The 21,364-nt window shown below is 47.4% G+C and overlaps 1 long non-coding RNA gene across 1 annotated transcript; it reads right to left on the reverse strand.

Moving 5' to 3' along the window:
- Positions 1-4,778: 4,778 nt before the first annotated feature.
- Positions 4,779-20,761, reverse strand: LOC112931939 (uncharacterized). Its single transcript, XR_003237401.2, has 4 exons — positions 20,593-20,761; positions 18,880-18,915; positions 17,650-17,759; positions 4,779-5,367 (listed from the first exon to the last, which is right to left on the reverse strand). It is a non-coding gene; the product is annotated as an uncharacterized lncRNA (long non-coding RNA).
- Between the last annotated feature and the right edge of the window lie 603 nt (positions 20,762-21,364).

Genomic DNA, 21,364 nt, shown 5'->3' on the forward strand with positions numbered 1-21,364 from the left:
AATCATTTAAAGATGTCCAGGTTCTACCTCTGCGTATGACCTCCAGCCCTACCAGTCCAAGCCACTGTCTATGCCCATGGCCTCCTAACTGCTCTTTCTGCTTCCGCTTTTGCATCTTTGCCTTACAGAGGCCAGTCTTTTTAAAAACCATTACTTAAATATTTTTACACCTCTGCTTAAAATATTCCAGTGAGTTTTACTGGTGCTGAGGTTGGGATTTGGGGATTTTGTATCTCCTCTCTGAAGATGAGACACTTGAACAGAGACAGGGATGAAACGTGGTGATAAGACTTGGGAGGGAAAAGAACATCCTGGGCAGAGGAAGCAAGTGCAAAGGCCCTGGGGTGGGAATATTCTTGCAGTGAGACCAGTAAGGCTGGATTGGAGAGCGAGGGGGAGCCAACTCCAGGGTTTGTGTAGACACATGAAGCCTGGAGATGAGGACCATTGGAGGGTTTCAAGTAGAGCAATGGTATGGTCGGGTTATCATTCACTTCTGGCTGCTGTATGGAGAAAAGGCTGTAGGAGGTAAGGGCAGAAGCCCAGGGGACCAGTTAGGGCCCTATTACTGTTACCTGGCCGAGAGGCAACGGTGGTTCATTTCAACTTTTCTCGACCTTGACACTAGTGGCAATCTGAGTTGGCTCACCGTCTGCCGTGGGAGCTGTCTAGTGCATCGTGGGGTGTTCAGCAGCCTCCCTGGCCTCCACCCCCTACGTGACAGTAGCTCTTCCAGTCCCGTTGTGACAATAATGTTCTCAGACACGGCCAGATGCCCCCTGGGGGACAAAATCGCCCCCTGGTTAGAACCACTGCCCCAGCTGAACGCTTCCTGCTAGTTCTGGTGACATCCAGCCCAGGTAAGACAGTCCTCTCTCCCTGCAGGCGCCTCTCTCTCCTTAGGCTTTGGGACTGTTAACTGCCCTGTTGGGATCTAGAAAAGTCATGCACTTGCTGCTATTCTGGCTTCTGTCCTTTGCAAGCTTCGGGGTTATGTTCTTTCCAGCTGTGGCTCTGAATAGAAACTAGAAGGGGGCCCTCTAGTTTTCTGGGAGAAAAACATTTCCCAGAAGCCCCCAGCCGAGGGGCCCTCCCAGCTCATTGGCCAGAAGTGGTTAAATGCCCACTCGTGGGATTGTCATGATTGGCAGGGTTGATCTGTCCCCTTGAGTTGGACACTTTGCTTCCCAAACGGATCCCCTTTCTATCAGCAAAGGAGAGGTTAGCAGCCAGCAGTCCGACACCAACTTGGCCGTGCTCACTTGTTATATCTGCTTCAGCACTAGCCTCGAGGCAGAGGCCATATCCTATTTACAGTCCCTGTGTTTGTTTATGACCTGGTGCTTAACTCAATGATATCTGTCAGACGAATGAATCCTTGAGCAGGAGTCTCATCAGAGATCTCCAAGGCAGCTTTGAGTTCTGAGAACCCCAAATCAAAGCATCCTCTGAAAGATCTTACACGTGGCTTCCCTTTCAATGTGTCCCCACGGGGGAGATCCGTCTTCCTGCTCTGAAGTGACATTGGAGGATCAGAACTGGCCTCTGCGGTACATCTGCACTCACGTCAACTTCACTTAATGCACATGACAGCCGCGCAATAGCCTTGATACCATTCCCGTTCTTGAGATGAGGACGCTGAGGCCCGGGGAGGTCGGCAAAGGAGTCACCGGCCAGGGACACAGAGCCGGGTTGGTTAGAGCCCCAGCTTCGGGGCTGCTCTGTTCTTTTATTAAATCAACAGCCACATTAATGAGCTCACAAGTGAGTTTTCTGAAAGGTGATCGTCAAACAAGCTCCGCGGTCACAGAGAGACCTAAATTGAATCGCACTTATCGTCAAGTGGACCCGCTTCTCAAACCTTTAGAACACGGTCCCCCAGCGAGGGCCACAGAGATTTGCAGCGGTGCTGCCCAGGGCGTGCACAGGGTGACACACGACCCCGTGCGCACAAATGCTCCTTGTGGGCACCTGTTCCATCACACGCTGAGAGCTGCGTGTTCAATCTGCCTCCATCGCTCACCCAAAAGAGAATTACTGATGGACCATAAAGCAGACAGACAAATTGCCACCTTTATCTGTTCTCAGAGCAGTGTCCTAACTGGTCATGGCACTGAGATCCTAAGAGTGAGAATTTAGTGTCGCCACCGCCGCCGCAGGAGGTCACACATAAAACAGCTCGCGGTTTGCAATCTCCTGCTTCCCAGCGTCACCCTCCCTCCGCGGGGATGCGCTGTTGGGCACCGGGTGCCCGGATAAATTAGACTTCCGCAGTTACGTGTAATTAAGAGGGGAAATGGGTACCGAGCCTCAGAGATGAGCCCCGCTTCGCCGGGGTGAATCCATCTCCGTGTCAGCGAGCCAGCCCAGGGAGGCTGCAGGAAACGCAATTATCTTTCTTCTGACTTAATGGGGGTTTATGGTGCTATGTTTCAGTATCATAACTTCTCAAGACATACAAACCTTTTTTTCCCCCTAATGCAATTACAATTCTACAGACAAGATGGCTTGTGTCTAAGAAAGTTCAGGCGGAGCTAGCCGCGAGAGTGCAGGGTTCTGGATGATGCTGGAATTTCTATTCGAGAACACGTGCATCGCTCTTCCTGCTCCAGAGGTGAGGTGTTTGGCCCCTAACCCCCGAGAGTTGACTGTGCTGTGCTGTCTTTTGCTCTTGAAAAGCAAGTTTTGGCCCAACGTTGTGACTCTTAAAGTCCCCTTGCTCCGGCTCTGTGCCTTCTTTTCTGGATCTTCCAAGCCCAGGCCAAGCCGCAGTCATTTTCCCCACTTTCAATGGTTTCCCCTTCACACACTGATTTGTTCGACTTGCTGAAAGCATGACTTTTACAATCTCATAAATCCCCTCAGCTTCAACCCAAACTCAGCCAGAAAGTGCTCAGATAAAAATGGTTCAGGTTATATTTCAGCTCTTGATGGAGATAAACACAGCAGGATTGATTCTTCTTTTTTTAATTGTTGTATAGGAGTTCCGGAAATAACACAGCATTCTGGCTTTGCGAGGGGGGTAGAGCCGGCCAGGCCTTGTGCGCAGAGGGCCACCAAGGAACTCCCGGAAGGATGAAATGAGGCGTGTGGGTGTCAACAGAAAGGTCCCCGCGAGGTTAGACCAGCGAGGGGGTGGGGAGTCAGGACTGGCATGAGGAGCCTGAAAAGCCCGATTATCCAGCCAGGACGCTCACAGAGAGAGGTACCGTCAGGGTGGCGAGGGACAGGAGGAGAGAGGCTGTCCCGGGCCATGGGGTTGGAGACAGGCCAGGGCTGGACTGTCAGGAGGCCAGAGGGTCCCAAGAATCACACTGGGGCCCCACCCAGGCCCTGCGCAGTGGCTGAACAACTTCCCAGGCTGGGGGACATCTGAGCCCCTGAGTCCCCCCTCGTCTCCCAGGCACACACTGAGCCCCCTCCTGCCTGGAAGGGAGCTGGAAAAGTCAGGCTGAGGCCTCAGACCCAGAGGACCAGGGAGTTTGCTGTGAATTATGGGAGTGAGATATGGCCAGAGGACACTTTGCAGACCTTTGACTCTGGGAGCCTCTGAGCTGGTGAGTGAAGTCCTCACCTGAAACTGGATCCACAGCACCTGCCTATAGTGAGGACACGCCCATGTGCTTGCACACACACATGTGCACAAAGGACCTACATGCAAACCCATGCTCACGTGTCATTGCTTGAACAAGAGCTCATGTGTCCCTTCTGTAAGCATTTCTGTAGTGCCTCCCCTTGCCAGATGTTGCATTATGATTCGGGAAAACTCATATGAACAGTGTCCAGTTCCTATATACCAGAAACTCTTGGTCCACTTGGAGGACAGCTGGGAAAAGCAATGGGATCTTAGGGTGGAAGAATGTAAGGAGATCCCTCCCTGAATATCCTTGTTTTGGACAGTGGCCTCTGTCCAACCCGCCTGGAGACTGAAGACCCCTCCCTCTGCCCCACACACAGTAGGCACCTGTGCAGAGTAGGACAAGTGCAGACTTTCCTGCTGACAATCCCCTTCTACCTCTTTCCCTTCCTGAAAGTTCTGATTCTTTCCCTGCCCCCTCTATGCTCTGGACAGTCTTTTCTGCAGCTTGTTTTAATGACTTTTTGAGTTAAAAGTCAATATTTAATTAAGCAAGTAATTACATTCAGCTTACGCTTGAATCTGGGTATTTGCACATCTGTGCATGCCCGGGTGTCCATCCCGGCCCCCTCCATCTGCCCCTGCCCCTCAGTGCCACCCTCCCCTCTTTTGGGGCAGCGAAGGGGAGGCTGCTCTTGAGCGGGTGCTCAGGTAGGATGGGCTTTCCCTGGAGGACACCAGCGTCTCTCCCCAGAGCAGCAAGAGTCACTCTCATCTCGTGGTTAATAGTGAAGGGGATTTCTTACTGCATCTCCGCTACCCACCACAGAACCACTGGAGGGCTTTAATTAAATGAAAGCCATTCCTACCTGTGTAAAGGGGGTGGGGAGGACAGAGACCACTCACCTTGTCAGATAGGTCCTCCCAGCTTTGCTTGTCCTAATCCTGGAGGAGAGAACACTCCTCAAAGCAGCCTGTCTGGGGGTGTGACTTAGGGTTCTACTAAGCATCTCGAAGGGCACCCCTGGCAGGCTTGGCTGATACCAGGCTCATTGCACATTTATTTGCACATGAAGGATCTGGCTTCCTGGGGCCAAGCTCACGTACAAAAATACACAGTGTTGGCATAACTGCCAATGCCGAGGAGTGAGTGGGTAAGGGTGTGTATATACACCCACGGGCATATACATATATACATACACACATGGACATGTTTTATTTGAATTTAGGACTTTTCCTTAAACATAATAGCAGATCCACGAGTTAACTGTAAAATGCCTAGTCTGGAGGACAGTGTCTCTGTGTGTCCTGTGTGTGCACATAAACGTGTGTTTGTGCATCTACCTGCCCCGGGTGTGAGGCACATGGAACGCTTACCCAGCGATCTGGGTGGTGCGGAGCTGCGAAGCCACCACAGAGGATTCCTGGTGGCTGGTTTGGTTGCCAATTGTAGAGCATTTGGGAAAATTACCTCCATAGCATTTCATCATTCGACAAAATGAAAATGGCTTATGTTTGAAGGCATCAGGAATCCCCACTTTGCGGTGGTTCCTTTGTATCTGTTTGAAGTGCCAAGCACCCCACAATGATTCCCAGAGGGTGGGGCAGGGATACTGATAAACAAAGCCCCTAGAGGATCCTCTCCATTAGTTGGGGTAGTTGAGCAACCACATTAAATACCGGTGAATAAGGCAGCTGAGAAGTTATGTTTTTCCACCCTCTGCTAGCTCTTGTAGAACCTCAGATGGTTAGATGGTTTCAGGCTGGTGCTAATAGGCCTTTACAGTGACCTGGAGAGAGAGAGAGAGAGGAGTTTCAAGGAAATATTATTAGTTAGAAATTCATAATTTTGTTTGTTTTTAACAACTTTTTACTTTAGATTCATGGGCAGCGGGCAGAGAATTGCTTAAGGGGCTTCTGTGAGCCTCCCCTGAGGGTAACATCTTGAATCAGGAAATTGATATTGATACAATCCACAGGGTTTATTCAGACTTCACCGGTTATGTACACACTCATTTGTGTGTGTACGTGCGTGTCTGTAGTTCCATGCAATTTTATCACGCGTGTGGCTTTGTGCAACCACTATCACACTCAAGGTATGGAAGTGCTCGGTTGCCAGAAGGACCCTTGTGCGACCCAGTGTAGCTACACCCACCCACTCCTAACCCCTGGCAACCCCTAACGGATTGCCATCTCTAAAATTCTTTTATTTCAACAATGCTGTGTAAATACAACCTGCAGCATTTCGAGACTGGCTTTTTTTTTTTTTTTTCACTGTAAAATTCCCTTGAGGTTCATCCAAGTTGTATTTCTCAATAGCTTCTCCTTCATATTGTTGGCATGTTCTGTGGTGTGGATATCCTACGTCTAAACCACTTACCCGCTGAAGGACTTTTGGGTAGTTTGAGGCTGTTATAAATCAAGTTGCTGTGAAATTTCAGGTACAAATTGTTCATGTGAATACCATCTGGATAAATGCTCAAGGATGTGATGGTTGGGGCTGTGGCAACTCCACTTTTAGTTTTAAAAGAAACTGTCCTGCAGTTCTGGGACAAGATGGTGTAGAGTCATTTTTTCCTGCTCTCCCCCTCTGAATCCAACAAAATACCCTGGAAATAATTTGTATCCTAAATTCGACAATCCTGTGCAAACAATGCTATAATCCTACAATCCTAAAAGACTCAGAAAGAAGAGGAACCGTCTAGCAACCTCAGGACTGGAATAACAGAACCCCGTGTGAGTTACCAGAGTCTTCCTTTACTTCACGTGTGTCCTTCATGGGGCTCTGCAGAGGCCTGCGACCCAAAGCCACCAAAAGGCATAGACAGAAACAAAACAATCCAACCAATGGAATAGGAAATGGAAGGCCGGGTGGAGACCCACAGAGTGGTAGGGGTGGGTTAATTCTGTCAGCGGCAGCACCCCCAGTGGGGTGGGGGTTGACCCACTCCAAACCCCATACTCACCTGCAGCCTGCAGGCCCTTCAGCTCACCCTGGGAGCACCAGCCAGCCTGGCATCTCGTGACCCTCCACCCAAGAGCAGAGGGTAACTTAGACCAGGTATCCCCGCCAATCTGCATCCAGCAGTAGAAGGTGAACGAGGCCCACGGTCTTCCGACACTTCCCCCATGGCAGAGAGCTACTCCGGCCCCTACCAGGAGGAAGCCAGGTGGGAGCTTCCCTCCCCTGGCGGCATCAGCAGAAGTAGAATGGAATGCCAGTGGCTTGTCTGTGCCTACGGAGACCTTGGGATTTTAACTCAAGATGTGTTTAACGTGAAGATCAGGGGATCCCTGGGTGACTCAGCGGTTTAGCGCCTGCCTTTGGCCCAGGGGCGCGGTCCTGGAGTCCCGGGATCGAGTCCCACATTGGGCTCCGGCACGGCATGGAGCCTGCTTCTCCCTCCTCCTGTGTCTCTGCCTCTCTCTCTCTCTCTCTCTCTCTCTCTATCATAAATAAATAAAATAAATAAATCTTTAAAAAAAATTTTAACATGAAGATCAGTTGGGAGAGAACTGACATTTTGCTCTGTTGAGTTTTCCAATCCACCAACAAGGTCTTTCTATTTAGCTCTTGAATTTCTTTCATTAGCATTTTGTCGTTTTCAGCATATAGATCTTGTACATGTTTTGTTAATTTTTGCATCTAAGTACTTCATTGTATTTGGAGCATTTATAAGTGGCATTGCAATTTAGATTTCACTTCCCATTTGTTCATTGTTAGGTATAAGGAAATGCGATCGATTGGCTTTTGTGTTTTGATCTTGCATCCTGCAACCTTGCTGAACTCACTAGTTCTAGGAGCTTCTGGGGGTAGGTTCTTTGGGATTTTCTCTGTAAGCAATCGTGTCATTTTCAAATACAGACATTTTCATTTCTTCTGTTTTCTTTCTTTCTTTCTTCTCTTTATTTTATGGCACTGTCTAGAAGTTCCAGTATTAAGGTATATAAAAGTGGTGAAAATGGACATTCTTGCCTTCTTCCTGGTCTTAGAGACAAAGCATTCAGTCTTTCACCATTAAGTATGTTGTTAACTGTAGCTTTTTTGTAGATGTTCTCTGTGAGACAAAGAAAGTTACCCTCTGTTCCTAGTTTGCTGAGCATTTTTTCATGAATGGATACTTTTTTCTGCATCCGTTAAAATGATTTTCTTTTTCTTTCTTAGCCTGTTGATATGGTGGATTATATTGATGGATTTTTTAATATTGAACCAGTCTTGCATATCTGGAGTTAAATCCCACTGGGTCACGTTATAGAATTCCCTTATACGTTATTGGATTCAGTTTGCTAATAAATTGGAAAATTCTTGTGTCTAAATTCACAAAAGAGGTCTACAGTTTCCTATTTTTGTACTGTTTTTGTCGGGCTTTGGTATCAGTATCATTTCATGAGGCTGATAATTTTTTTTAGGTTTTTAAAATTAAATTTATTTTTTTAAAAGTTAACAAGTGTGTAATAGAAAAATGAAAAACCCAAGAAGCAAAGAACAAAGCCTCTGCTTGGAAGTGTTCCTTTATCTGTTTTCTAGAAGAGATTGTATAAAGTTGCTGTTATTTTTTTTTTTAAATGTTGGATGTTTTAAATGTTTTAAGTGTTGGGTAAAATTCTCCAGTGGAAAATTCTGCGTCTGGCGACTTCTTCAGGAGCTTCTTCAAGAGCTTTCAAATGACAAATGCAATTTCTTACATAGTTCAGGACTGTTCATGTTGCCTACTTCATCTTGATTGAGTTTGGTAGTTTTTGGTTTTTGAAGAATTGGTCTGTTTTTTCTAATATATGGAATCTACGAGTGTAAAGTCATTCACAGCACTCCTTTATTATGCTTTTACTGACTATATGATCTGTAGTGTTTTATTCAGGGCATGGTGATTTGATTTTTTTTTTCTCTCTTTTTATCTTTGTCAGTCTTGCTAGAATCTTGTCGATTTTATTGATCTTTTTCAAAGAAACTGTTCTTTGTTTCATTGATTTTTTTCTATTCTGTCTGTTTTCAATTTCACTGATTCCTGCTCTTATCTTCATTTGGTCCCTCCTTCTGTTCACTTTGGATTTACTTTGCTCTTCTTTATCTAGTTTCATAGGTAGAAGCTGAGATTACTGATTTGATATCTCACCTTTCTTCCCCCAGCGTGAGCATTTTAGCACTCTAAATTCCTCTCCGGCATGACTTCAGCTGCATCTCACATCTGTTGATATGTTTTATTTTCATTTTCATTCAATTCTATGTATTTTAAAAATGTCCTTTGAGATTTCCTCTTTGACTCGTGGGTTACATAGAGGTGTGCTGTGTAATATTCATGTGTTTGAAGAGTTTCCTGCTGTCTTTCTGTTACTGATTTTTAGTTTGATTTCATTATGGTGAAAGAACATCCTCTTCGTGATCTGAATTATTTTCCACTTGTTAGCGTTTGCTTTATGAACCAGGATATGGTCTCTCTTGGCAAATGTTCCATTATGAGCTGGGGAAGGATGTGTATTCTGTTGTTGATGATGAAGTAGTCTATAAATGTCAGTTAGATCCGGTTGATTTATGGTGATGTTCAGTTTAACTATATCCTTAACTGATTCCTGGCTGCAAGATCAGGCTTCCAGGTGTGTCAATTACTGATAGAAGGTGTCAAATCCTGATAAGTTAGGCGCTGAAGTCTCCACCTATAATTGTGGATTTATCTGTTTCTTCTTTCAGCTCCATCAGTTTCTGCCTCCTGTGATTTGAGGCTCCGTTGTTTGGTGCGCACATGTTTAGGTTCGCTATATCTTCTTGGGAGAGTGGTCCTTTTATGATTACACAATGGCCCTCGTTGTCCCTAGTCATTTTCTTTGCAATCAAGTATACTTAATCTGGTATCAATACATCCCCTCCTGCTTTTATTAAGTTAATGTTTGCACGACACAATTTCATCCATTCTTTTCTTTTATTATTTTTTTAAGATTTTATTTATTTATTCATGAGAGACACACATGCACAGAGAGGCAGAGACACAGGCAGAGGGAGAAGCAGGCTCCATGCAGGGAGCCCGACGTGGGACTCGATCCCGGGTCTCTAGAATCAGGCCCTGGACCGAAGGCGACGCTAAACCTGCTGAACCACCCGGGCTGCCCTCATCCATTCTTTTACCTGCGGCTCACCTATGTCATTATGTTTGAAGTGAGTGAGTGAGTGAGTGAAGTGAGTTTCTTACAGACAACATATAATTGGGTTGTTTTTTTCAATCCAACCTGCCAGTCTCTCTCTTTTAATTAGTCTATTTAGACCATTGGCATTTTAAAATAATTATTGATCAGTTAGGGCTAAAGACTGCAATTTTATTATTATTCTCAATTTACTCCCTCTGTTTCTCTTCCCCTCCTGTGGTTTCCGAGTCCTTTTTGTAATTCTGTTGTGATTACTTATAACATTTTAGAGCACAGTGTTTTATATCTTTTTCTCAGCGGTAATTTAGTGTTCGGTATGCATATATGTAACTGATCCACACGACTGCTACCATGTTTTAACACTTAGAGGGAAGTATGGAAGTCTTCCTGATATTTAAGGTCCTTTATCCTTCCCACTTGTCAAGGGCAACTGGCCAGGGGGGCCTGGGTGGGTCAGTTGGTTAAGTGTGCAACTCCTGATTTCAACTGAGTTCGTGATCTTAGGGTCGTGAGATCGAGCCCCGAGTCCGGCTCTGTGCTCAACAGGGAGTCTGCTTGAGATTTTCTCCCCCTGAACACCTCCCCTTCAAATAAATAAATCTTTTTAAAAATGCCACTGATTCCCTGAAGTGTTACCCTTCACACCTCAAGCATCCCATCACACGATGCAATTATGTTTGCTTCCGCCATCCTATACAGTTTAAGAAGCTCATGAAGTGAAGAACAGTCTTTTAAACTCACACCTAATTTTGCCCAATCCAGTATTTGTTTTTCCTTTCTCGAGTTCGAGAGTTTTCTTCTGATACTGGTTTCTTTCTGCCTGTGTAGTTATATTTGAAATGAGTTTCTTGTAGACAGCATGTAATTGGACATGTTCTTAAATTCAGTCTGCCAAATTCTGTGTTTCCCTTGGTGTATTTAGACCATCTGCATTTAATGTAATTAATGGTATGTTAGGGTTTAAGTCTGTCATTTTATTTTTGTTTGTTCTTTCTGGGGTTTTGTTTTGTCTTGGCTTTCTGTAGGTTATTTGAACAATTTTTAACATTCCATTTTGATTTATCTATGGTGTTGGAGGGGTTTTTTTGTTTGTTTGATTTTTGTTTGTTTGTTTTTTAAAGATTTTATTTCTTCACCCATGAGAGACACACAGAGAGAGGCAGAGACACAGGCAGAGGGAGAAGCAGGCTCCCTGCAGGGAACCTGATGTGGGGCTCAACCCCAGGATCCCAGGATCACATCCTGAGACAAAGGCAGATGCTCAACTATTCAGTCACCCAGGCGCCCCTATCTGTGGTGTTTTTAAGTATATCTCCTTGTATAGGGTTTTTTTTTAGTGATTGTTTTTGATATACACATAATTTACCACAATATATGAGTGTCATCACTTTACCAGTTTGAGTAAAGAGTATACTTCCTAGGCTCTAGTAAGATACCACATAGAGCACTTAACACAGGAATGGCAGTAGTAAAAGAATAAGAGCAATAGCCAACCCTTATTGAGGGTTTATTACATACCAGACACTGTTCTAGGCACCTCCTATGCATTCACTCATTTAATCATTACAATAACCCAACAAAGAAGGTGCCCTTATTGTGCCCAGTATATAGATCAGGACTGTGAGGCATAGTGGGGAGTGGGGACTTTTCTAGGATCATGGGGACTAGAAACTGAGAGGGGCCCTTACCAGCTCCCGGCCTGGGGCGGGGGAGCCCAGGGAGAGCTATACCTCTGAGGCAGGGCTGCCAGTGAGGAGCTGAAGCCACTGGGAGAGAATCATGGCCACTGTCACATCATGAACCCTCAAGGGAGGGGGACCTGCTGACCCCGTTCTCCTCCTATATAATTTGTTCTGCCTCCTACTATGGACCAAATACAGAAAGCCACAGGGCAGGGAAGCCCAGATGACCTGGCTGTAGAGGTGGGACTCTCCTAATGCACAGAGCAGACAGAGAAAAGGACGAGCAAAAATATCCACCCCCCCACCCCACCCCCAGTTTGTGCTTTTAGCTTTTCTTTCTCTGGGGCTGATTTGTCTGTTGAATTGGTTGGATGGTTCAGAGACAGGCTGGTTTTCTGACTTGGGTCTTAGGCTGCCACTAGCACATCCTTCTGGGCCCAGGGGAGAAATTCTACCTGCAGAAGTGATCTCAAAAGGCTTTTCTGCCAGTCTATTGACCGAGCAAATTGCAAATATTTTTCTTTTGACTTTAGCAAAGTTAAATTTTTGCTCTGCTAGAGCTTCAACTGTTCAAAGAAACTCATTGTTCATGCCAGGAGACATTATACAAATCGTTATCTGAGTGCTGGTGTTGGGCCTGCCTTTGTGTAAATATCCACATGATTCTTTTCCTTTAGACCCATGAATATAAAGGCAAGGCGAAAAAGAAATAAAACAACAAAATGCTACTCCTGCTTCCTGAAAGAAACAAGAGATCAGCCCCCTAGCTCCTACTTTGCCAACTTTCCACAACTGCTTTCTCTCTGCTAAAGGGTGGCTCAGGCTTGATTAAGCATCTGACTTTAGATCTCAGCTCAGGTCTTGATCTCGGGGTCATGAGTTCGAGCCCCACGCTGGGCTCCACACCCAGCATGAAGCCTACTTAAAAAAACAAAAAACAAAACAAAAAACAAAAAAACCCCTAAAAACCTAAAAAGAAGTTCTATGTTTTTTGTCACATCACCACCTGAAAGGTAGGTTTCAGAGGGACTCTCTTTGCATGTGCAAAGATCCTGAGGGAGAACTAGGAGGGCAGGTATGGCTGGAACTGACTGAGGCTGGGGAAGGCAGGTAGATCATGAGACTGGAGGGAAAGGTAGGAGACAGGTCCTGGAGGCTCTCTGGGCGTGGCAAGAAGTGGTGGCCATCGATAAGCTGAGGGTTGGGCCTTTAGCCTATCCATTGTCAAGGACAACAGAGTTTGGAATATTGTTGCTAGCAGAAATTTTTAAGATTTTCTAGGTGAGATTTTGCAATCAACTCTTAAATTGTGGTGATAATACACCTGCAAATCTGTAGCCTTTTTGAATTCATTATTAAAAGCATGAATCAGTCTTTTAGCTGCCAAGAATAGATGATTAGTATGAAACCAAGGTACTCCTCATGTGACAATATGTATTAATGATCACGCATATAGATTTTTTAAGGCAGTTTTCAAAAAGAATATGCAGTCAGGAAGCAATCAGAGCCCCAGACTTGCACTGACAATTTGATACATAAAAACACGGTTGTGTTTAGAATGGGCCACCTGGAGCCACCTGCCGGACATGGATACTGTGGTGGACTTTTGTGTCCAGGCAGAACTTTGCTAAGTGGACTTGTGCTTAGAGAGGGTGGCAATGCCACGAAGTGGGGGCCCATGGGCTGTGCTGAGGTTCCAGGCTTTATTCCAAGAGAGAGACACGAATTAGGGGGTTTTAAACAGAGGAGGGATACAGCTTGCCTCAGATCCCAGCAAGATCCCTTTGTGTTCAGGTGGAGAAAGAATGGTGGAGGGTGAGGAGGGAAGCAGGAAGATGGTGGAGGATGGCAGTGTGATAATCAGGTGAGAGGTGATGGGGGCTGGCCAGAGCCCGGTGGCGTTGAGAAACTGCAGGACCCAGTGTGGGCTTGGGAGGTTGAGGCCCAGAAAAGGAGCAGGGACATCTCTTAGAATTTTTACCTGAATCACTTAGGTTGGTGACTGAATACCAGAACTTTTCTCTTGGGATCAACAAATGTCTGCTGTACAATCGGTGCTTCAAATAAGCTAAATATCAGGCTTGGATTGTGATCTTACGTCCGTGACTCAATGGAAACCAGCAGAATATACTGGAGTAAAAAAGGGAGCATTGGGTGTGATGGGGTCGCAGAGCAAGGAAAATCATGGAAGGTTGGAAAGGTATCTGTGTGTGTGTGTGTGTGTGAGTGTGTGTATTTATACATGGCAGGTATATATACATATTAATTTATATGTGCATATTTTATGGATATATTGGAGTAGCAGAGCCAAGATTTGAACACATGTTCTTAACCACTGCACTGTTCAACCAGTCTGGTAGAGGATATTGAATGGTTCCAATTTGAAAGGTTATTTTTCAACTGTTATAAATAGCGTTGCTGGCAATGTCTGCACACACAGATCTCTGCACTCCGAGGGTTTCTGAAGATGAATTCAGGGAGAAGATGTGTCTGAAAGTCCCTCCCATCTGTGGCATCTGTCAGCCCCCACCCTACAGCCCACCCTCTTAGATCAGTGCCTCAAAGCCTTTCCTATTACAAAGGGCCAGGACTTCCTTTCTAGCTGCTGAACCAGGCTCTGAAGGTGGCCAAGCTCCTTCTGAGACAGGGGGAATGGGCAAGAGGATGGGACGTCTGAGCCTGGAAACAGACCCAGGTCAATGATGCTCTTCCCCCCAAAGTTCAACAACTCATTTTCTCACAGCTGGGTACAGCCTGCATGCAGAGGTGGGGGTCGGGGGAAAATGTGCCATCTGCTGTTTTCTGTTCAGCTGTGTGGCAGTTTTGATGGTTCTCAGGGCCAGAGGCTTCTTGACTGAGATCATCCCAGGCTTCCTTCCAGTCCCAGGGTGGGTGAACAGCTGTGCCCCTTTCCTTGGGGCTGGTTGGGATAGCTGGCATGGGACACAGCAAGAAAGGGAATCATCTTGCTTCCTAATAATGAGGGAGGCATAGGGGTGGTGCCTTCAATAGGTAGAGTCTTCCTTTCTCTGCAGAGAGAGAGACACAGGAAGGTCCAGCCCTTGTTTGCATCGTGTCCTTTGGAAGAGCTGCTGTGGCAATAGTGGCCTTTTCCAGAGATATCTGTGGAGAGGTGGTACTGACTTTATTCAATCTGGACAAATCCCCAGGGCTAGTAGTTGGCCAGGCCTGGGGACTCTCAGATAATAATTCATGGCCCTTGCCTTGCAGAGCATCCGATGTAGCTCAGAGTTCTCCACGAACAGCCAGCCGCCTGCAGTTGCACCGCTTTTGCAATAACCCAGTGCCAGCTCTGCTATTGAGACTTGTCTGAATTGGACTTTTTATTTTTAGGCTTAATTTTGTTTTAAAATAAAATTTATGTCCTGTGAGCAGGAAACCAATATTCACAAAAATAAGTAGAAGTTTGTTGTAAAACCAAGTACAGTGAAAACATATTAATCTTTAGCAAGTTATTGCCTCCTATGATGGCTGATACATCTTAATTCAATGAGAGTGAGAAGAGAGGTGTTTAAGATAAAGTCATACCTCCTGGAGACTTTCTACTTGATGGCTTAGCAGGATGGAGACTAGGAAAGGGAAAACATTTCTCCAGGGTGAGTCATGGGCTTCTAATGCTGGGGCCACGTGTCCATGGGTCAGCAAAGTAGTGGCTCTTTTGTCTGGAGCTAAGTAGATAGTCCCCAAACCCTAGGATTTCGGGCATTGCTTCTCCATGACTTACTTTCCTGAGTGTCCACACCAGGCAGAAATAAGGTGCCTCTCAGAGATCCCCTTAGATTGCTGATCTTAAGGATGCCCCCAAAACTAATGTAAAGGCAAAAAAATATATATTTTTTTTGCCTTTGAGGATTTTCTTAAATGTCACACTGAAGGACCACATACTAAGTTTGTGACCCAGGCCAGGCCAATCGCTGCTCCCTCATTCATGCTGCGGGGCAGGGGAGGACAGGTGAGAGACCAGGGTGGACTGGCATGGAGACAGGTCAAGCAGGGCCCAGGAGGCCATGAAAGAGCATTTGGATTTGATTCTAAGAACAGAAAGCTACTGACTCGTTCCAAGATGAGTTAACATCTGCTTGGTGTTTTCAAAGGCTCACTCTGGCTGCGGTTGTAAAGGGACCTGAGGGCCAGATAAGAATGAGGGAGACTCCTGGTCCACGGGGGAGATGGTGGTGGCAAGGGCAGGACAGGGGTGCCGCGGAGTCTGGGCGTGGGTGGATCAGGTCTGGTTTGAAGGTTTGCAGGGCTCGTTGATGGATTAACGAGCTGGTGGATGGCAGGGGAGTGGGGGAGAAGCCTAGGTTTTGGCTGAGCAGCTGGGCAGATGGTGGTGCCTGTTAGAGATGGGGAGACCAGGGGAGGAGGAACAGATGGGGGGGCAGGAGGGAGGGTGGACATTAAGCTGCTCTGCAGACACGGTCCAGCAGCAGTTTCTGGTCCACTGGCTCTTGTGGGGTGACACCCCGAACTTGGAAACACGCCTTGTAGGCTACACCTCATTAGATAAAAATCCTGCTGCTGAAGACAGAGCCTTATTAAGTCACAAGTGACACAGTCAGGAAAAGACAACTTGTGGGCAGAGCTTCTCAGAGAGAAAACAGAAATGCCCAACGGTTGCCCAGGGCCGTTGTGATGCCCGCGACCTGCCCTTTCCCAGGCCCTCTGCCATCTACCCTCCACTCAGAACGATCGCATCCCAGTGTTCTCTCTGAAGCTTCTGCAGCCAGAACCAGCAGAAGGCAGAGGGAAAACATTACTGCATAATTTTTCTGATTTTTCCATTCAAGGTTCATTAATGAAATTCCAACACTGCCTCTTCGACATCTGCTTAATTGATACCGGGTTTAGGAACCAATTTTGAGCCTTGGCTTCTTGTAGCTAAAACCAGCAATAGCATTTGATTTTATTTTGTAACATCCCAGAGCCAGGAGTGGCTCCCCCTCTGCTCCATCGGGAGGAAAAGTGGTCTGAGCAGCAGGTCCCGGGCACCCAGGGTGACTAGTCATTGCCAGCTGACTGCAGTGAGCACATTCCAGCACCAGGAGAGGAATCAAATGTCATTGTTCGGGAAACAATGGAGTCCTTCTGCCCAGATGTGGCCTCCACTTCTGTGGCCCCTCCCCAGATCTTCCTCTCACCTCCCCTGCTGGGGACCGGGCAGTCGGATTGATGGGGCAGGTGGCTCACAATCTGATCTGGTGACACTGTGGACATTCCAGGGACATTCCAGGATCAGGTGAAGGCCAGACAAGGGCTGCCATAGGAATTCCAGCCTGGCGGGCCCACGCTGGTGTTTGGAGGGCGGTGCAGGACGCAGGTGCTTTCCCATCCCTGGGCTGAGCTGATGGCCCTGCCCCAGTTCTGAAACCACCCCAGACCTGCAGCTTCTCTTCCCCCCACAAACACCCATCTGGAATGTCCCTTGGGCCACAGCAGAGTGCTCTATTCACAGGATCGTTGAGCTGGGGCTGAAGTTGTGAACTCAGTGTCTTTAGGGGCCAAGCTGGGGTCACGTGGACTAGAGAACTGGCAGAGAGGGGCCTGAGGAGTGCTAGTGACAATGTCCCATCCAGGGCAGCCCTCGCTGTGTACTCCCCCTGTCCCCATGCAGAAAGAGGGACAGAAGAGACAGGTCTTCCAACCTTTTCAGCACAGCTGGAGGTTTGCTCTGATGCACAATCCTTCAATTAAAAAACAGTTGATAGTTAATTTAAATGTGTGTGTGTGTGTGTGTGTGTGTGTATTCTAATACCTTGGGGGAAGGATGAACCCCAAACAAACTGGTTTGTAGAAAACATTTAGCCTGTGATTGCTGGATTATGCTCTACTTGCGAGCTGCAACATTAAAAATGCTAAAACAAGACCATGGATTAAGTGCTTAACATACGCCTGGCATTGTTGACATGTAGGCTTTACATATATTTTCTGAATCAATAGAACAACTTCCAAAGCGGTGACCATGTGATTCTTCCTGTATCGCAGATGGGGAAACTGAGCCATTGGATCCTTTGCCCAAGGTCACACAGAGAGTAGCAAGGTCAGGACCCAAGGCCAGGACCTCCACCCTGAGAGCCGGTGCTCTAACCTCCTCACCATCCTGGGTTTGGTGGCTTAGAATATGCTGGAATTGTCCCAGAATTTTACAGTTAGAAGAAATCCTGTAACTATAAAGACATGCCATATATATCTGCAGATGAGAAAAAGTAAGGAATTTGCTGGAGAGGAAATTACCTGGTAGCAGAGTAGTCAGTCCAAAGCTGAGGGTGGGCCTGGCGGTTCAGTCTCGAGCATGTGTCTCTCCCTCCCTCTGATAAAGGCACCGGGACACAGAGATGATTAACCTATCATCAGAAACAGAACAAAGCAAACCCATCAAGACATCACCTCCTTAGTTATCCTTCTGAGGTCTGGCTCTTGTGTCTTCTCAGAGGGGAGGCGCTGGAGGAATGTGGCCCGAGGAGGGCGCTGTGTGTCATCTGCTCCCACCTGACACTCCTCTCCTGGACCTGAGTGTCTGTGCTTGGAAAACTGAGCCTTCGTCTTTGAATTTTCAAAGTAACAGACACCCTCCAGGTCCTAGTCCGCATGGTCTGCTCTGAACCATGGTATATGGAGTCGACTCAGCATACGCCAGGTGCACTGCCCAGTCACACCAGGAGAGTATGGTATGCTGGCAAGCATTATTTTTTTTTTAAAGGATTTATTTATTTATTTATTTATTTATTTATTTATTTATTTAAGAGCACAGGGATGGGGGTGCAGGGGCAGGGAGAGAAGGAGAGAGAATTGCAAGCAGACTCCTGGATGAGTGTGGGGCGGGGGGACCGGAGGGGATGGGGGTGGTGGTGATTGATCTATCCTCCACCCTGAGATCATGACCTGAGTGGAAATCAAGGGTCAGAGGCTCAGCCGACTGAGCCATCCAGGTGCTCCATGCTGGCAAACATAATTTATTTCATTATTTGTTTTTTAAAGTTTTAAAGAAGAGCATTTATAACTAGCACCTCAAATCTATGATTTCATAGACAATATTGCTTGGTTTGAGGCTAAAATTTGAATGAGTGAGTCCATTTAGATAAACCCATTAAATAGTAGCACAGGTGGTGCAGGGAGGTGGCCCCAACGACAAACATGAGGGGGCTGTGTGATGGGTGCCACTCGGGACACGCCGAGTATCTGGCAGGCGGGGCGGTTTGGGCACTGAATTTTAAATCCCATCACGGGGGTGGGAGGGGACCCTCCTCTGCCCATCAGAACGACAGAGAAAGGTGCCAGGGTGACCCCACCCCGAGCCCGGCATGGTGGGACGTTTGGTCATGGAAAGAAATCGGGTCTGTTTTCCTCCACATGTTCCCAGGCTAACATCGGAGAAAACAAATTTTGGTTGGCTGGCCCGGCTTCACTTAAAATATTTAAAACTGGCTTCTTTTGCCTTTCATGGCGTGTCTTTCAGGTTCTTACCTCTCATCCGAGCTGTCTGTCTGCATCAGGGCCGGGCTGCGGGAGGAGATTAGATCATATATTTTTGTGTTAATGATGTTGATATATAAAGCTTGGTAGTTACAGAATTTTTAATAAATCAGGTTAGTGTCCCAAGGGGAGTCTTACCATGTGCTATTTATGCACAAATGCCTCTATCATTTAAGAGTCTTGTTAAAAATTGTAGTTCAAGAGCAGATTAACAGAGCTCTTCACAGCTGGCCTATTTGGGCAGAAATGAACACACTGAAGCAGCAGACACGCAGAGCGGGCGCTGGCGGGCAAGAACACCCAACAGCTAATTGCCTCCCAAATTAGTAGGATGGAAAAGTAAGCGCTTTAAGGCCCTGGTTTTGAGTAGATTAAAAATAAGAAACAGTTCTGCAGGCTGTTTGCTTTTTGCCAGCGCAGCATTTGGGGCTGCTGACTGCAGGTGAATTATTCACCAGGTGGCGGCCTCCTGCTTTCCAGGAGAAGGGTCCAGCTTTGTCCTGTTTACCATGAAGGTGCAGGAGAGCAGATCCAGCCTCCATGATGAACCAGCAAAGCTGCCAGCAAGCAGAGACGGCTCCTGGGATCTGCGGACCCCATCAGCTGGCTCATCGGGGCCCTGCAAAGCTCTCCCTCTGAAAGCAGCCTCCGATCATCCCGTAACAGGGGCCCTAAGCCTCGGCTTCTTTCCTTCTTGAGTCGCCTTGTCTGGACTTTGCCCTCCAAGCCCCAAATGTCCCCTTACTGGCAATAAAAACACAAACAGGGACTAGGAACATTTCCGATAATGAGAGGAGACACAGAGACTCAGTGACAGGCTGACGAGCCCAGAAAGGGAATGAGGGAGGTGGTCCACCTTAGGTCGGATGCTCAGAAGAGGCTCTTCCGAGGGGGTGGCTATGGGAAGGGGCCTATATGAACCTAGGGAGCCAGTTATGATGATATCTGAGGGAGACTCTTCAGGCAGAGGGAGCAGCAAGGAGGAAGGGCCCTGAGGTTGGATGAGCTCTGCGTGGCATGTTTGGAAATATAAAAGGCCCAATGTTGCCCAAGTGAGATGGGCAGGGCTGGATTCTGGAGGAATTTGTAGACCAGTGTGGGAGCCTGACCTGGACTCTGGATGCCACGAAGGAGGCATTAAGGAGCTTTTTGTGAGTAGGTGACAGGGGCCTGAAAACCACAGTAGAAATCTGCTCCTTGTTACCTAGAAGATGGAAGGGGTGATGGGGGTGGGGGAGGGAAGTGGAGAAGCAAGGGGTGATGAGGGGAGATGAGGGAGGGGTAGAGAGTGACGGGGAGGAGAGATGGAGGGGGGTAGAGGAGGTCACAGGGGAGGGGGAGGAGAATAGAGGGGATCACAGGGTGGGGGGGATGGAGGGGTGGAGGGGGGCCACAGGAGAGAGGGAGAAGGAGGGGACTGAGGGGTACACAGGGTAAATGGAAGGGTGGACAGGGTCCCTAGGAGAGAGGGAAGGGGAGGGAATGAAGGGGAAAGTGGGGAGGCGGTCCTGACTAGATGTAGTAAGGGGCACCTCCTCCTCACACCAGTTAATAATAACTCTTTACCGAGCTCCAACTATGAGGGAGGTTTTCTTCTAAGTCCCCATGACAAATTACCTGATTCGATCCTCACACAACCCTCTGAGACAGGTGCTATTATTATTTCCATTTTACCCAAGGGGGGACAGACACGGAGTCATTTACCTAAGGTCTCTTAGTGAGCAAGTGTCACTGGCAGGATTTAAACCAAGGTCATCTTGCCGTCCTCTGCTCCAAGGAGCCACAGCCAGCTGAGATGCAAGTACTGAGGATCCCTGTAATGCAACATTCAGGACCCTGGTGTGGCTTTCCCAGGCCTGGGTGCAGGGAAAGAGCCGGCACCCGGTTGCTAGGCAACGTACTGTTCAAAGGCTCAGAGGGCAGAGGGGGGCAGGGTCCTTGGCAGCCCCAGTTATCACATGATCAAGGTCCGACCAATCAGAGCAGCCCCTTCCCCTGACTACAGGATGGGTTCAGAGTTGCACACGTGACCCAGGTTGGTCCAGGTGAAGTCAGTCCCAGGACTTTGGCATCAGGGTCTGGCTGGAGGGGCCGAGATGGGGAGGCCACCCCTGACGCTCTAGAAAATGTCAGGCTTGATAGAGAAACTGGTGCAGAGGCAAGGCGAGCTGAGAGTTGGGGCAAGAATTCTGACAAAGTTCTCAGAGTACGGGGATTGAGCTGAGCTCTATTAAACTAATATAAATTCTTTTTTTTTTTTTTTGTGGATTTGTTTGTCACTTTTAACCCAACACATCTTAGCCAGTAGTCCTTTTACCTGGGCTGGCTTCCCATTCGAACTCCCTGTATGCTCCAGACTTGCATCACTCTCAGGGAACCCGGAGGAAGGAGGGCCTCTCTTCCGCTCTCCATCCAGCTGACATCCCCAGTGTGTTTCCATTGGACCAACTTGAACGGATGTCGGTGTCGGACCTGT

This window comes from Vulpes vulpes, chromosome 14 (genome assembly GCF_048418805.1).
Source record: "Vulpes vulpes isolate BD-2025 chromosome 14, VulVul3, whole genome shotgun sequence".
Classification (NCBI taxonomy): domain Eukaryota; kingdom Metazoa; phylum Chordata; class Mammalia; order Carnivora; family Canidae; genus Vulpes; species Vulpes vulpes.